The 18,164-nt window shown below is 34.9% G+C and overlaps 1 protein-coding gene across 1 annotated transcript in view; it reads right to left on the bottom strand.

Annotated features, from left to right (window-relative positions):
• LOC145684706 (phospholipase A1-like) overlaps positions 1 to 18,164 on the bottom strand; it is a 41,770-nt gene that overhangs the window by 18,373 nt on the left and 5,233 nt on the right. The window lies entirely within an intron of this gene.

The raw sequence follows: 18,164 nt of genomic DNA on the forward strand, positions 1-18,164 counted from the left end.
GTTTCGCAGACACTTCCAGAACTTTTTGACGGGTTCAGTTATAGTGAACTGGTGGAACCACTTTCTCGTTGTTAAAGTGTTCCACCAACTAGGCTTATCGTCTGAACATTTAAACGCCTTTCCGAAATTCTCTGCATCATTGCCTGACCCTTTATTCATTACTGTCGGTTCGTAAATGGCACAGAACTCCCGCTGAATGTCAGGTGGATTCTGTCCTTTGGCGTTCAGATATCGTATTACAGATCTCACTTTGCATTTGATGGGATTTTATATTACGACAGCCATTTCACCTTACTTCTACTCGCATGTAAGCAACTCTACTTGGACGAATGTATCTCTGTTGAAAGACATAATACTGGACATAGTCCTGCGCATTCTTAATTTCATCAGTGTTTCCAACCATCCGTAAAAATATTGCTTTTTCTTTTTTTTTTGTTTTTTTACATAAGCTCGGAACAAGTATTATATTTATTTATTATTTTCCCTTACCTTGATTTCTCCTTATGTATTTGGACATCCTACGAAAAAGTTATGACTGGTCTTTTTCCAATGGCTACGTGTTTCTAAATACAGTACTTACAAGTAAAGGGTCCAAATGGATGAATCGAGTTGCGGGATGAAACATAATGCTCCTGATAGAGGATGTAAAAATATGGGGTCAAAGTTGGTGAGAGAAGGGTTATGTTATGTTATCGAAATACATCAAACAAACTGATGAATCGTGAAAATAGTGAAAGATAGGCAATTCAAACAGTGGCAGTTTCACATATTGGCAAAAGAAGAATGGAAAGAGTAGATCACGAAACCCCGCTGCCATCTTTAAATCCGCTATTTTGAAATCTGTGATATTTTTTGAAATAAAAAGATGTTGATGTGATATATCAATTAGGGCTAGCATGTTCTCAAAAAGTCAATTATGAACTTTAGTGATCGTAATCTGTACTTATTTGGAAGATTTAGAATCATCTTTATACAATAGTTAATTCGAAAATCTAAGAGACTGATACTCGTAAGCTGAAAGCTTGGATTATCACGAAAACACATGTAAGTTAAACATATCCACAAGCCAAGAAAACTAACAGTGAAATTTGATGATAATAATAATAATGTAGTAATATACAACTTGGATATCAAATTTCACTGTTAATTTTCTTGGCTTGTGAATATGTTTAACTTACGTGTGTTTTCGTGATAATCCAAACTTTTAATACACGAGTATCAGTCTCCTAACTTTTCGTAAATACCTATAAAGGTGATCCTAAATCTTAAGTAACTACAGATAACGATCACTAAAGTTCATAATTTACTTTTTGAGAACATGCTGGCCCTAATTGAAATATCACATCACCATCTTTCCATTTCAAAAAGAAAAAAACAAAATGGCGGATTTCAAGATGGCGGCAGAGGTTCGTGATGTATTCTACCCATTCTTCTTTGCCAATATGTGAAACTGCCACTGTTTGCATTATCCATCTTTCACTATTTTCACGATTCATTAGTTTATTTGATGTATTTCAATAACATAGCATAGCCCTTCTCTCACCAACTTTGAACCCCTCCGCTTCTTATGGCGCTCAGCCGCTATAACTTCGCACATATACATATTTTCACATCCTCTATCAGGAGCACTATGTCTAATCCTGCAACTCGATTCATCCATTTGGACCCTTTACTTGTTAGCATCACAAGTTAGTCAGACTGTTAGTACGATGCTAATCACACATGAAAACGTCTCTGAATACCGCAGAATGTGTCTATAAAACCAATCTTTAATATAGACGTGTTTTAAAAGAACAACGAAATACACTATGTTGCAAATTTGGAAACCCTAGCTACAGTATTACAAAATAATTTGGCAAGAAATTGCGTTCATAACGGAAGTTCATAAAGCAAAAATAGCACCAAAGTCACTGAGTATTACTGGTACCTAATGTCATAGGAATATCAATTCTGAAATAAACAATTGGTAAAGCAATGTTTAGCCGTTCTCTCTAAGCTTGAAGAACATAAAAATAGATACTCAATCTGGTATTTAGACATTGAGAAACAAAATCGGTCTTAGGCATCTATCACATTCATTTATTTTATAAATTTAATTTACTTAATGTGTATCAAAACTCGAAAATGCTGTATTGATTGTTACAAATTGACAACGGATGTTTGTACCAAGTAACGTGATATTTTAAACTTGAATTTTGAAATCAATCTTCGATATATGCAAAGTGTTAATAATAAAGTATACCTATAAACTGTAAGAAGTCATTCCTCACATTAAAATAAGAAAAAATGAAGTTTATATACCTAGATGTGTTTGAAAAGCCATAGCTTTAGAGCTAGGCCCGTCCATAAATGTGAAAAAAGATAAATTGCCACACGCATTATTTCGTACAAAAGCATCCTGGAATTGGCGGTCCATATCAGCCTAAAGGAGGTCATACATATGTTATTCAAAAATTAATATTCCAGTAATATCCAATGGGGAGCAAGGGATTTTCCACAAGGCATTATTCCCAAATATGCTTCCAACAAGATCCCCCAGATATACTCGAACTTAAAGTCCAAGTTAAAACTTAAACGCAGACCAAAAAGCAAAAAGAAAGCCTAGATAACAACACACACGGAATGCGTCGGCAAGAAGTCTGACGTGTTACGGACCGACAGAACACGGTCCGTCTTCTAAAAAAAAAAAAAATAAATAAAAAAAAAATGGTGCGATGTATTATTCGGGTATTTGGGCTTTCCTAGCTCCGAAACTAGAGTTTGCCTATCTCAGGTGTGCCCTCGAAAACTATGAGAACTATAATTCGGCTCCACCCCTGCCACTCTCTTACGGAAGAAACCCTCCCTTTGCTTAGGAGAAAGAAATGAATGATCTCAGCTGTGTTGCCAATTTGTCATTCAATCGTTTGGTCTTGACGAGTGAAGATCGTAGGCTACTTAGAACGATTAACAAGACAAAGCACAGTCAAGTCTATGAAATAATCCATTGTGGCAACAATGCCGGATGAAACAATTGAAAGATCTCGGCCGCAGCAACTTGTCCCTCCTTTTCAAAGGAGGCACAGGAACACACACATCTACGGTAGCGCCAGAAGAGCCACAGTCCAAATAGAAAGGCTCAACGCACTTTTCCCCACACGTCCTAATAAACTTTTTTTTTCTTATTTTGATGCAAAGAGTCATATCTTGAAGTTTATTCGAATAGTTCATTAACACCCTGTGTATATATATCAGTTAATTATATTAAGCGTAATAATTACAAGTTTCTCCTGAATGTCACCAACATGTAAGTAAATAGAAAAACACCCAAATACAGATTCATATTTCTGCTTGAGAAATTATCTTACGGTTAGTGCAATAGTATTTTCTTTTGTCTTTCACTTTAAAAATTAGCTTAAGTGTTAACTGAGCTGTGCAATAAGGTTTGAAAGCAGCTGCATCATTTTAGGTTTCACTTGGAAGAGTGAGGGGGAGGTAAAGCTCTCCATCGATGTAAGTATCGATCTACAAATAGTTTTGTGTTTTTCGTTAGTATGTTACTATATTATTGATATATATACTAGTGCGCAAAACTTAAGGACGAGGGTAAGTTTCGTACGTGTGTCACTCCCAAGTAGCATACATCAGTGAAACTTAAACCATATACAGAAAATAGTGCTACAATATGATATACGAATAAACTGACAAAATCACGTGGTTAAAAGAACAAAAATATCGCTTTTTTTAAAAAAAATCAGAGACAATGACTTGCACTAAAGACAATGGGACTCATGATATGCCTTTCATATTACAGTAGGATTTAAAATGTATTTAGAATGGTATTTGATAACGGACATATGCATGATCTGCAAGGTGTTTCTATATTGCTGACGAAGCTGATAATGAATATTTGTGGTATGGAGTTCCGTTTCTCTACCACGCTTTTGACATATTCTGCATGATCCTTGGTGTATCGGGACGTACTCGTAAATTTAGATGACTCCACATAGCATTCCACACATTCTTTATGGGATTCAAATCGGGGGAAAGGTAAGCACTAATACAACGTCGAATATGTATATTAACTTGATGCCAGCGATATATGTCGGGTGACGATCCGGTTGGGTTATCTTTAGACCACTGTTGCAAACAGTGTTTTGAAAGCTTCAGTAGATAAAGTAATGACTGGGAATTTTGCTTGAGGACTCAGGATTCAGGGAACTGAGATTGTTTGGAAACATGACTGATTTCTAGCCAATAGTACTAACAGAGGCAAACAGAAGAAAATATGACCATGGAATGCTCTTAGTCGACTTTATTACCAGCATTGAAAATCTTTTCTGTTTTCCCTTTTGAAAGGCTGGACTAGTCAGTCCTTATGTCAAGGAAAATGATCACCCTTACAATTGACACACGAGAACTTCATCGCTGTAGAAGGAAGGGTCCATGTCATAGCCTCCAACATGACATCATTCTGGTGTGTTCGAAATGCTGACACATAAAACGACGAAGATGACTAGAAATGATAATGTAGGATCGAACATTAATTCGATAACATCCAACCGTTGCAAGTTCCGGAAGCGTAGGCGTAGGATTGAAAGTAAGAATCAGAGACTTACTTGAAAGTAATTCACCGGACTTACTTTTAATCCGAGCTACATGTTGTTCTGATAGTTCAAGTTTAATCTCCTCAACAGTGACGTTCAGAAGATCCCAACGGGACGCCACTAACATTCAGTATACGGTGGGAAAATGATTAAATGAAATATTTCAGTTTAATGTCCCACGATTATATTATTTAGGCTAAGGGAAACGATGAATTAAGCAAGTGAATGATGTTGGAAGAATTGGTGAAATCATAATGTGGGAGGAAACTGGAGTACCACGAAAAAACTCACGGACACGATATTATCCACTACAAACTTACGTGGCCGGAGATCGAACCAGTGCTAGAGGTAAGCGCCCTATCATTGAGCCACCGTGTCCTCTAGTAGGCTGTGGAATTCAATGGTCGGACGGAATGGTTAGGGATGGTACCGAGACGAGACGAGACGAGACTTTGTACAGTCTCGGTCTCGTCTCGGTTGATAAATAACGGTCTCGGTCTCGGTCTCGTCTCGGTCAACAGATGCTTGTCTCGATCTCGGTCTCGGTCTCGAGTACCAAGTCTCGGTCTCGTCTCGAAAGTCTCGAAATAAATAGTGTGAAATTAAAATAGTGAAAGTATTATTCTCGTATAGTCTGTCGTTTTCGTTCATTTTTTCCTTTCACTTTGACTTAGAATTATGGTATAGTGTACCTCTTCATAGCTAATTTGCTTGTGCTAATGCTTTCCATGTGTGTATTCCAGGTTCAATGATCAGTGGGTATATCACCCTAAAACCCTAATCGTAACCCATATTTCACTTTCAGCAATAGACTTTGTCTCATATAGCCTCAGAACTGCCTATACAATTAAAACTCTATTAAATTAACTCCAGTACTATCCAGTAGGTTATTTCCTTCCTTTCAATCAGAATTGTTCAATACCTCCTAACGGATAACACAACACATTGCAGCACGAATGTATAAAATCGTACCGAAATTGAAATTTTACAATTTCTCATTTATTATTTAATAGATTCTGCTTTGACTGTCATTTTAAAAACAGAATATAACGTTCATTATTTTAACAAATAGGGTAAATTATTACTACAATATACGTATTTTGTTTCAAATTGATGAAATGCTTTATTACCGTTTCACATCTCCCTGTTTAATTGACACTTTATAACACCAACGTCCTGAACTTTGTGGTTGGAGCTACTACACTCATCTTTGCAATGTGAGGTCTCGAGTAGGATCACAAAACAAGTTAGATTCAAAGTCCTATGTTTCGCATAGTGCGCGTCTCATTTTAAGTGCATTCTCTTTCTTATACAAGTTCATAAGGGCGTAACGCATTACGTAAGCACATATCCAGTGCCGTAACATAGATTAATCTTATTCCTGAGCTTTCAACGGTGCATGTAATCTTTAGTCGAGAAAACTAATCGTGCGTTCATTACATTGAAATTTTAGATTGATTGAAAATTACTTGCGAAACTTGAACATACATATTAGATAAGTATATAGGTAATTAGAGTTATCTGTATCTATTTTTTCTCACTCGTCAGAACAAGTTATTCTTAACTTTCTAGTTTTCTTTTGTATTAATTTTCGTAGTTTTGCTGCAATATGATGGATTGAATAGTCATATTTTTTTTTTCGCTCTACGACTTTCATTAAATTTTGGATCCATTTTTACCCTACCTTACTTAGTAAAAGTCACTTTTTGGTTGAAATTGAGTTAACAATACTTTTTTAATAGACTATATTCTTTCTAGTGGTGTAATAATGTAAGTCTGAAAGCATCTTACTACTTTGTAACTACTTAGTAAGTTTTAAAAATAGTACTATAGGTCTTAGTTGAGAAACCGTTCTCTAAAATTACGAAATTATGACTTGGTTTAGTTTACCTCCGAGGTCCAGATTTAATAAAAATCATCACCATCATCATAATAAACCATTATCAGTCCATTGCTGGATGAAGGTCTTCCAAGTCTTTTCCAACAACTATCTAACTCGAGCATTTCTTTTCCAGGTTACTCCTCAGTGGTGCTTGATTTCGTCACACCTTCTTGTATGCGGAGGTTTCCTAGACTGTTTTTGTCTCGTGGTATCCAGTCTAGAATTGTTTTCGTCCGTCGATCATAATTTCTTCTTGCAATACGTCCAGCACATCTTCCAGCTCGTATTAAATTATTTCATTAGCACCATCAGTATTCATTTCTATATTTTGGGCTACAAATAGTTCGAATTCGCTACTTTCGGAGTACAGACACGCTACTTTTTAATCTTCGGATCTGGCAACACTGACTGATGATTTAAATCAACACAATGTGAGGAACCCCAATTGGTCTAGCGGCTAGCACGCTTGATTTCGGTTCGCGTGGTCCCAAGTTCGATTTCTGGTAGGGGTAAAGTTGAACGACCGAAGAGGTTCGGATTCCACTATAATCATTCGCTCCACGTCTCCTTTAGCCACCCTAGCATAACTGTGGGACGTTAAACTAAAACAAAACAAAACAAGAATGAACACTGTGTGTTACTAACTGTAAGTCCTTGAATAATTGCATAGTAGCTATATGGTATGGATCGAGTTTTAGGTGGTCGGTGGTCAAACTAAAACAAGCGAAATGTAATTAGGGTGTAATTAGAACTTTTAATTAAGGATGGTCTTAATATAAAGTGTACACCAGGCCTAAGGCTTAGGGGGAACAAATAGTGTTACTGAAAATGTATCAGTTACAATTTGCATTTACATGTATTGCTGGAACGAAGACTTAAACATTAACATTATAAGTAGCCCAAAGACTATGAAAAACGTCTTATCTTGAAAGCATTCTTGCACCATAAAACAAATTACGAGTAATTCTAAAATATTTTGCAGTTATCTACGTTACTTGCGCATATTTAGAATAATATTTAGCAATATATTTAAGTGGGCAACACTGCTTAAAATAATGTAACTGCGACTTGTTGTAATTAAAACCACCAAAAACTATTGTTGCAATGTTATAGAAGCAAAGGAAAGCAATAATCATTATAAAAATTTAATATCAATACGTCATTTTAAGCAGTATAACAATCACAGTATAACAATCACTACCAATGTATTTGGTATCTCTGAAACGATTTGAAATAATTGTTGTAAAGGGCGTTATAAGCATTTAAGTCTTTTGGAAGCATTTACATGATGAGACGTGATATGTCAGCGCGTTTTCGAAGTAAAGTCTTTAGAAACATTTAAATTTTCCGTTTCTTGTAACCAGAGCCGTAGCTAAGGGGGGGCCAGCGGGGCGCCCGCCCCGGGCGCTGACAGCAAGGGGCGCCGCACGAGCAAGGAAAAAGAAAAAGTGGTGTTGAACATGAGTAAAAGACGAGTCGCCCCCAGAAATTATTGGCGCCCTATTAGATAAATATTGCTGTAGGTTATCAATGAAATACATAGATTTCTTAAAAATTTTCTTGCTCGCTTCGCTCGCAATGCAAGAGTTTAAATGAGTCACAACAAGTTTTTACTTATTACTTGAAGATTTATTATACATGATTTCTTAATGACATGTGGTATACAAGGTGCCGAGTAATGACTTATAGTGTACGCATGAGCATTTTCAAAATCAGAAACGAGCAAAGTCGTGTTCGGCGTTTTAACAGTGATGAATTTCCTGACTTCAAAACGTTTTTCTACCCAATCGGATTAATCACCACGCACAGTGGGGCCAAAGCACTGAATTCTTGGCAAAAATAAGAATTCGCAATATAAAGCGGAAAGTTGAAATCAATTAGTTCGGCGTATGCAGTGGCTACAATAATGTTATTTCGACATTATTTAATCAAAAACATAGAATTTTACATCATAAAAGGAAATATGCCTTATATTCGCGCCTAAATTATATAACAGATTATATGATTGGCATAAAGAAACGCGTGGGGAATATGCTTTGATTTGGCAATTTACGATTGGCTTATATTCTTATGTATGAAAGGAAAAAGTGTACTTATTCAATTTACAACTGAAGAGTAATAAAATTGAAGGAAAGTTCTTGCTTCTCAAAATTAGTTCAAAGTTGTGGAGGATTAGTTGTGACAATGAAGATGCAAGGACGCTTCAATACATAAAAAGTATCTCATCACAAGTTCTTGGTATGAATATATTATCAGATATATTACACATATTATGATTTACAAGCATCAGTAACCTGTTCAGGTTGTTTTATATATTGCATCGTCCATTACGTGAGCTTATTTCAGAGCTTGATTGAAACACTCTGAGCTGGAGCGAGCGGAGGCTCATTACAGTTGATTCCAATGTCACTTCTGTGCACGCATCACAAAAAACACAATACTGAATTGATCAACACCATTTTAATACGGTTCTATCTTATGGTCCATAGATTGTTTAGCATTGGCGTTTCAAAATGTCGCCACCATTATTCAAATATGTTTGACTAGAGTTTAGTTCTGTTGGTGAATGACAGAGAAGTATGATTAGATGTTGGAAACAAGATGGGTCTGGGGGCAAAATTCCCAGAATCGACCTATATTCAACTTTGTCACTGCGTGCATGTCTAATAACCTAACACTTGTTCTCACATTCATCCCAGCTCAATTCAAAAGCAGCATTGCATCCAGAATGCGGTTTTTCTCAAACATTTTCATGTGCTATATTTTCCAAACGTGCAAATATGTGCAGGATTTCTCTTTGCATACAGTAAGAACAATGTTTCTGTTACGACATATTAAAAAAATCACAGACATATTATGCCATATTTTCTAGTAAAATGCCATTCTATCGTTTGACCATAGTTTATATGCTTTCAGTACCACAGCATTTTCCAAATATGATATTAAGTAGGGGATTATCATAAGGATATGATAATGATATTAGCATCATTGCTAATATGATTATTGACTACACATTACATCAATATTCTAAATATACAAAACGATACATACATGCCGGTCGTGTCACCATGTTTACCAGCCACTGAATATCTACACACAATGTAGGAATAGTCGCATTCAAAATCAATTTCCTATCTTCTGTTATTCCTATCTTCTCTCCGGCTTCAGCAGATAACCAAATTTACACGTCCCATGAGTTCGTTGTAAGTTGCTATCACTTATTTTCCTGCACACTATCTTACGTGTACACTATCAAGGCTTCATTATAACAAATTATATCGAGTCAATCTTTTACTTCATTCTTCGAGTTTTTGCTAAGAATTACCTGGTTGGGCCCCACTGTGTGACGGTGAGAATGAAGGTATGAAAGTGAGAAGAGTGAAGAGACACATTCAAGCTGCTGTTTGTGCGATAATATTAAAAATAAACGTAAACGAGGGGAACAATAATATATTCGAATTTCAAGCAGTTGTAGAATAGGGACTTTAGGGATCAGAACTTAGCCCAAAGAAGTTAAACTTTTTTAGATACTAATCACTACCAATGATTTATTTTTAAATTCCATTAACACATGAAAGTCTTCCAGTTTGAAGGAATTTATTGGGATCATTTTTTCATCAACTTTTTGTATTGCCAGCATATTATTTTTTGCATACGTGTCAAGTTGAGTCATGTTTTTATCTATCTACATACATACAAAACATAAGTACGCACACACTTAATATAAGTACGTGTTAGTGTATTTTAATATGTTAATTAATAATAAGTAGCTTAAATTCGGAACTTTCATTCATTAAGAAATTAAGTAATTACTATAATTTCAGACATCTGTAGTAGCCTAAGTATATTTTGGATTTTAAGTACAAACATTGAACATATTCTTCACCTCCATCGATCAATATTTAGAAATTCACAAAGAAGGCTTCTTCTTCTTAATTTCCATTACATTTCACAAAATATTTTTTACCGTAAAAAGATCGAAATTAAAATGCTATTGATGTGGTCACATACAGAATAAAATTAAAATGTTTACAATTATTATTGGAAATTAATACTGTCACCCATTTCGAACAATTTAGAAGCACATAGTTTTTAATGTATTGAAATTTAATTTCTTATGGATAGTATTAAACGTTGTAAATAGTAGTAATTTTCCTGAACTGTTCTCCTAGTGATTTTGTATACAACCAAACGTAGTTTTGTCAATCTTAACAAAAAGCCCAAAATAAGACTCTTGAAAACAGCTCTTATTTGAAAAAGGATACATAATGATCGTTTTTAGTTGTTGCAGTGGTCTTTCCAAGAAGATTAATAAAAATTCAGCGCAGCATAACAACAAAAGCTGCTTTTCTTATATATATATATATATATATATATATATATATATATATATATATATATATATTTATATATATATATAATGATTGGTAAGATTGGTAAGATGAGTGAGTGTATTGGCGCCGAATTCTACTTCGCCCCGGGCGCCGAAATCTCTAGCTACGGCTCTGCTTGTAACTTTGTTCCTTCATTCATTCGAAATATATTATTCCATGATCATAGTATTTCACGCTAAGATACAGTTGATGCGCATTGCACCGGATATGCTATTTGAGTTATTAGAGATCTCCAAAATGTTGATGTTAGTGATACTGTGTTGTACTTTGTTACACTAAATAATGTATGGGCTATTGTAGTTTTGTTAAATAACTAAATTAGAAATATGTAATACTTTACATAGCGCAATTTGCGAAAATACAACTATTTTGCTTTAGCAACATTGCTGGTTTATCTAGTGGTATTGCAGAGCATTTAGAAGAATTTCCCAACTGGTACAAAATTTCAGCATTTTTAATATATATATATATATATATATATATCTCGCAGTTCCTAGGGGAGGGCTATAGGGACTATAGCCCCCCTTAACGCTCAGGTATACACTGGATAAAATGAGCTTCAATCCTACTTTCTTTACACTGGATAAGGCGGCAAACCACGGTTTAGCCCCTCCCTTGATCATATACTGGGTCCACGGCTGTATATATATATGTATACTAGCAGCGTTCACCCCGCTTCGCTGGGGTCACCCCGGAACGCAATAAACCTTGTTAATTAGATAATTTTTACTTTTTCGCTTTCAAGTGATATGATAAAAACCATAGTAGATTGCAGTAAATGTTAACATTATATCGCCTGTCATTTATGTTAACCCGCCCCGCTTCGCTGCGGTCACCCCAACCCGCCCCGCTTCGCTGCGGTCATCCCGGAACGCAATAAACTTTGTTACTTAGATAATTTTTACTTTTTCGCTTTCAAGTGATTTATAGCGCCTGTCAGTTATGTTAACCCGCCGAGTCACAGGGTCATGCGGGTTGCATATAAATACGTTTATTTTTATACCTATGATGAACTAATAACAAAGGATTTGTACGTATGGACACCTGAATGGTCAATTATCTCAAGACACTGGTAATTGAAAATTAAAGTGATATGATAAAAACCATCTAGGGTCCACATCCTAACAACCCCCCAAAAATGAAAGAAATCGGTTCAGCCGTATTAGCGTGATGAGCGAACAAAGGATTTTTCGTACGTATTGACACCTGATTGGTCAATTATCTCAAGACACTGGTAATTGAAAATTAAAGTGATATGATAAAAACCATCTAGGGTCCAAATCCTAACAACCCCCCAAAAATGAAAGAAATCGGTTCAGCCGTATTAGCGTGATGAGCGGACAAAGGATTTTGTGCGTTCTCTTTTATATATATAGATACAGGATGGCCCATTTTAATCTTTCCACGGAGATATCTTGAAAACGGTTGAACATAAATGAACCGAACAAAAACTCAAATAGGAAATGCCATGTGGCACACCGAATGGTGTTGTCGCGGCGCCTCCCGGGGCCGCCCTTCATGGGGTCCCAGGGCCGAACTTTAAAATTTTAAATGGAAACATGGGGCAAGTAATACCTCGTTCCATAGATCTTTAAAAAGTAAGAAGCGTTGTGGCAAAAGATTTTTCATATCGGTCACCGTATTCAAGATGGCCGCCAAGACATGGTGCCTGTTATCCGATAAAACGTCTAGTACCACTAGACTCCTAATATGAAAATAGTTGGAGATAAATGGACAGAATAAACCTCGTATAGGAAAAGCACAGAGGGTATTTTTCATTTCACGGCTGGAGTATAATGCAACGGAGAAAAAGATTATTAAAGTGTAATTGACATGATGCAAAGGAGGAAATGATAGAAAATTATCTTTCCATAGTAGGTGAAGCGGGAATGAATGGTAAAATCTCAAATGAGAGCCTCACTTTTATTTGCAATAGATATGGTTTGCCTGAAACACTTATGTGTACAAATGACTGGTACTATAATGAATAAAAATAGAGTGAAATAAGGTGAATAAAAACAAGGTGAAATTCAAGTTTAACAACATTTTGCCCACCCCTGATAATTTAACGCAATGCGTGCAAGATTTTTGGGACATATCTGCATCAGTATGTACCGTTTCGTTACAAAGGATCACAACTGAAATTACCGTTGAAAGTTATTCGGAATGTAACTGTGGACATCTCAGTGAAACTCATATTCTATCACATGCAAGAAGACATAGAAGGAAAAGAAGCGAAACAATATCATGCAGACGACTGTTGAACAAAACCAACGTTTGTAAACATTGTTCTAAAATTGCATTGTTCGACAAATTTGTTTCGCATTTCAGTTTATTCATTTTTGCATCAAACCATTGCCTGCAATCAAAATGGAAGATACCATTGTAGTACTCCTGGATAAAAGTTATCACGCTTATGTGATACTCTCTTTTGTAACTTCTATTTGAGTTCAACAGATGTAATGTATTAACTTCCAACCCTGTCGCTGAAAGTCACTAAAATATAACTGTAATATCTCCTTACGGCGTTACTAAAACTAAATATTTGAAATCTGAATAAAAGGTTATTATATCGATCATAAGAAACGAAAATATTATTGTAGTGTTTTCTTTTATAGTAATCTGCTACTTAAGTGGTATGCATGTTACGCATCGATGCTTAAAGATGTCATCAGGTACCTTAAATTCATTGGTAATACATCCACATCAAGCAACAGTTCTAAATTACAAACTGTAATAAAATTTACATTAAACGCTTATTTACATGATGGAAAAAACATTGAATTTTGACTTACATGAACTCAGCTAAGAGTCTTGGCCCTGCGCAATGGAGTCGCCACCCGTTTATGCTTAGAAACGGGAAAGATCAGAAGAAAAATCAAGATTCAGGACGATGTGGAGAGCAACACCAGAAAATTAGTATCATGACGAGAAGTATTAAAGAGAAAAATCTTGTTGTAACATTATACCAAAATATCTACGATATTAACTTATTAAAATAATCCAGAGACTTAAAAAAAATTTCAATGGTAACGTTTATTTTATTATCAGTTTATAATTTTACTAGATATTTCATATTTTATAATAATCTAACAACAACATATAGCGATGGATTCTTCTTCGTTTACGAACTCAGGTTAAATTTATTACCTTAGTTGTTTATATAATTATGTATATATACGTAGATCATATATATAAGTTTGCTTGTTTCCTTGATTTTCTGATCCTAGGCGCAGATTTTTTTTTAACTTAAAATCCTCAACAGTATTTCATTGTGTGGTGAAACAAATAAATACCAATTACCATTATACTTTCATTAGTCTGAATCCTATTCATAATTATATTTCTTATTTACAATATTTATCTATCTTCATTTCTTCCATACATTTAATAATATTCACTTTATCGTAGGTTAACTAAACTCCCACCACAATGATCTACTATTAACATCTCTGCAATTAATGACACACGTACTGAACCTGCAATATATATATATATCTTATTACGATTCTCAGATCATGCTTCCTGTAGGATCATACTTTTCAAAATTCTATATATTATATTATCAGAAAACATTATGAATATACAGCCTTGAGTTCGTCGAATCCCATTGTAAAACATTTAAACGGTATTATAGAATTATCATTTGTAGATATATCGTTAGGTTAATTTATCATAATCAGTTAGAAGTAGAATAGGCCAAATTCAATAAGAATGTTTATAACACCATCAATTTTGAATTTTACTGCTTCAATTTATATCATTAATTATTTCATTTCTCTTCTAGAAGTCTGTTTATACACAGAAAAATCCTTAAAAAGTATTTATAGTTAAAACTGTCGATAGAAAAGAAAAGGCATAGTCCTCTTGAACAATATTATTTTAATTGAGATGTTAGTTAATGCTTTGGCCCTGCGCATCGGAGTCGCCACCCACTATTTCTATAAAGTAGGAAATATAAATCAACCAGAAGAAACACGACTCTTCATGTGTTGTGAGGTAACATATGAAGGAAATGTATAGTTTACAGTTTACGGTAAGTATCAATTCTATCATAACTTTATTTATTAACAAATCCATTATTTATTTATTTTCTATATTTCTTCTTTCTTTCAGGTTCAGCCTAGATTTCGCACGACGTGTCCTTTGAAGATCCCGTTACATACGTGGTAAGTATACGACTTCCTGTACTTTCATCAAGTATAACCATATTTCATAATTCTCATTATTTTCCTCAATTATAACCATATTCTATATTTCTCATTTATATTCACATTACTCTAGTTTCGCTCTCTCTATATATGTATAAACTATTTAATCTATATATATATTTCACTCATTTACATTAACTAATATTTTATTTATTTTATTTTCCAGGTCAGTCGACTCCCACTATATTTGGTAAATGAGCATCTCAGAAACAAAACAACGTACGTGGATAATGAACCTTATATGTATATTAATTAGTTAATAAGACCATGGTTTTATTTTTTAATGAAATTATGAAATGGATTTCTTCAATTTACTAGTGAATTGATAACTTCCAACTGTAATTTCCCGATTGTAACGTCCACTTTAATTTTCCGTAATTTTATTGTCGTTATAATGTATATTTATCATTTCTATGATCCAAAATTGTAGAGTCTGATATACACATGAAATTTTGAACAGTTTGATTATATCTGTATATTTTATATTTCAAATTCCATATTTATGGTGGCAGAGAATATTGGGAGAGGAAGAAAGTCTCTCCCGACCTAAGTTTTCAGTTAGTATTTCATAGTGTATTGCCACATTTCTTCCACAAAGTAACAATTAAATAATATATACATATTACCTGTTACGGTTATCTTTAAATAAACATATAGTAGCTTATATTCTGCTGGAATTCGAAAACTTTCAACATCAAATCGACATTTTAAAAAATCAACAACCTATCTTGTTCGTTTATTTATTTTTCGCTTCGAAAAAGTTTTCATTCTTTAAATTTAGATCATATGTTACAGACCGGAAAGCTTATCACCACACTTCGAAATATGTAATGCGACGGCGAAGGTTAAGAATAGCGGCGCATTACAGACTCCCCTTTGTCTGAAAAAAATTTTGTCGTTGGATAAAATTTTCTGAAATTCAATATTCACATTTGTCTTCTTCTGAATAAAATTTAGAAGTTCGTAAACCTTTTCGACTAATCCGTTGTACATACGACTATTTAATTTTAAATTACACTTTAAAGTTACCTAGTTCGCTTGGCTTGCAGTTAAATAACATTCACAATTGCACATTTCTGAATAGTTTCCTTTTCCATATAAACGATAACAGTTTGTAGAACTACCAACTTCGATTATAAGATAATAACTACAAAAATTAAACATCAAACTATCAATAATGAAATAATATTAACTTTGGCACATGTCAAACACAATACCACTTCAAAGTTTGTAAAGTTCTTCCCGAATCTGATTTATTTATCGCTGCATATTATTTTTATTTTCAAAACTCACTATTACGTATATCCATTATAACACCATTTTTCTACTTATTTATATTTATCGATTCGAAAAAGTTTATATATTTTAAAAAGTTGATATCTTTAGATGCGTACCAAAATCCTTATTGCCAATTTACATATCGTGTAATGCGCTATGGTGCAAGTCTAGAATAGCGGTGCATTACACCATTTAACAAGAATTTTACATACTTTATCCCATTACAAAGACATTTATCTCTTATAAAAACACATTTCAAATAACTTTGTTTCGTAGATACAATTTGCAAAAACTAAGGCTCTCATTTGCATTTTCACCGATCCTTTCCGCTTCACTCACTCACGGAGGGAGGTTAGGATAAATTTTTAAAAGTTAGATTTCTTCTAATCATCTTTTCGACTGTTGCAACATTCCCGAGCTAAAGAATGATAAATACCTCTGTGATTTCCTATTCGAATATTTGTTCTAGTGTTTTCATATTAGTGATACTGGACGTTTTATTTGATGCAGGTACCATGTCTTCGTGGTCATTTTGAAAACATTGAACAATCTTTTGCAACAGCACTCTTTAGTTTTTAAAGATATATCGTACGAGATATCACTCACCCCATGTTTCCATTTACAATTTTGAAGTTGCGCCCTGGGCCTGGAAGCCTCCGCGACAATATCAATCAATGTGCCATATGACATTTTCTATTTAAGTTTTTGTTCGGTTCATTTATGTTCAACCGTTTCCATATTAGTGGTACTGCACGTTTTACTGTATCTGATAGAGGCAACATGTCTTGGCGGCCATTTTGAGTACAGTGCCCGATATGAAAGATCTTTTGCCACAACGCTTTTTAGTTTTTAAAGATCTATCGAACGAGTTACCACTCACCCCTTGCTTCCATTTAAAATTAATGTTGGGCCCCGGGAACCTATGCAGGGCGGCCCTGGGGGGCACCGCGACCATATCTATATCTATCTATCTATCTATCTATCTATCTATCTATCTATCTATCTATCTATCTATCTATCTATCTATCTATCTATCTATCTATCTATCTATCTATCTATCTATCTATATAGATAGATAGATAGAGAGAGAGAGAGAGAGAGAGAGAGAGAGAGAAAATTCTATTTGCATCAGCAGTGGATTTTGTTTCGGGAGAGGCTTCAGGAACGACTAAGAAACATTTATGTTGTACGTGCAATGCAAAAAATGATCACAAATTTATTTCGGGAGGGGTTTGAGCCCGATAACCACCCCCTAAATACGCCACTGTACATCAGTCAACTGTTCTCATATTATCTAACACAGCAACGAAAGAAATTTTGAGTGAAGGCAATTTTAGTATCTATCAATATCAATATTCGAGACGAGACCGAGACTTTCGAGACTGACCTAGGTCTCGTCTCGGTCTCGTCTCGATTTATAGAGGTCTGTCTCGGTCTCGGTCTCGTCTCGGTATTTCAAAGTCCGTCTCGGTCTCGGTCTCGTCTCGGTATATAAAAGTCCGTCTCGGTCTCGGTCTCGGTATCGTCTCGATAATTCGAGACGAGACCGAGACGAGACCGAGACTGGTCTTGGTCTCGGTACCATCCCTTGGACGTCAACCTTAGACAGACAATGACGCCCATTGGTCATCTTCTTCTGATGCTCACCAAAACGCCGCGAGTCCTGCATCGGTATTCGCAACTGAGAAGGTAGGCCAAAAACATAAAACGAATGGTGATGAAATGAATGATAAACAAACCTGCCTTCCCAGTACATCCCCTTTCCGATGGTGACAGTCCACTGTATGAAAGGAATATTTATTCTTGTATTTCA

The sequence above is a fragment of the Thermobia domestica genome, chromosome 5 (assembly GCF_964235325.1).
Source record: "Thermobia domestica chromosome 5, izTheDome1.hap1.1, whole genome shotgun sequence".
NCBI lineage: Eukaryota > Metazoa > Arthropoda > Insecta > Zygentoma > Lepismatidae > Thermobia > Thermobia domestica.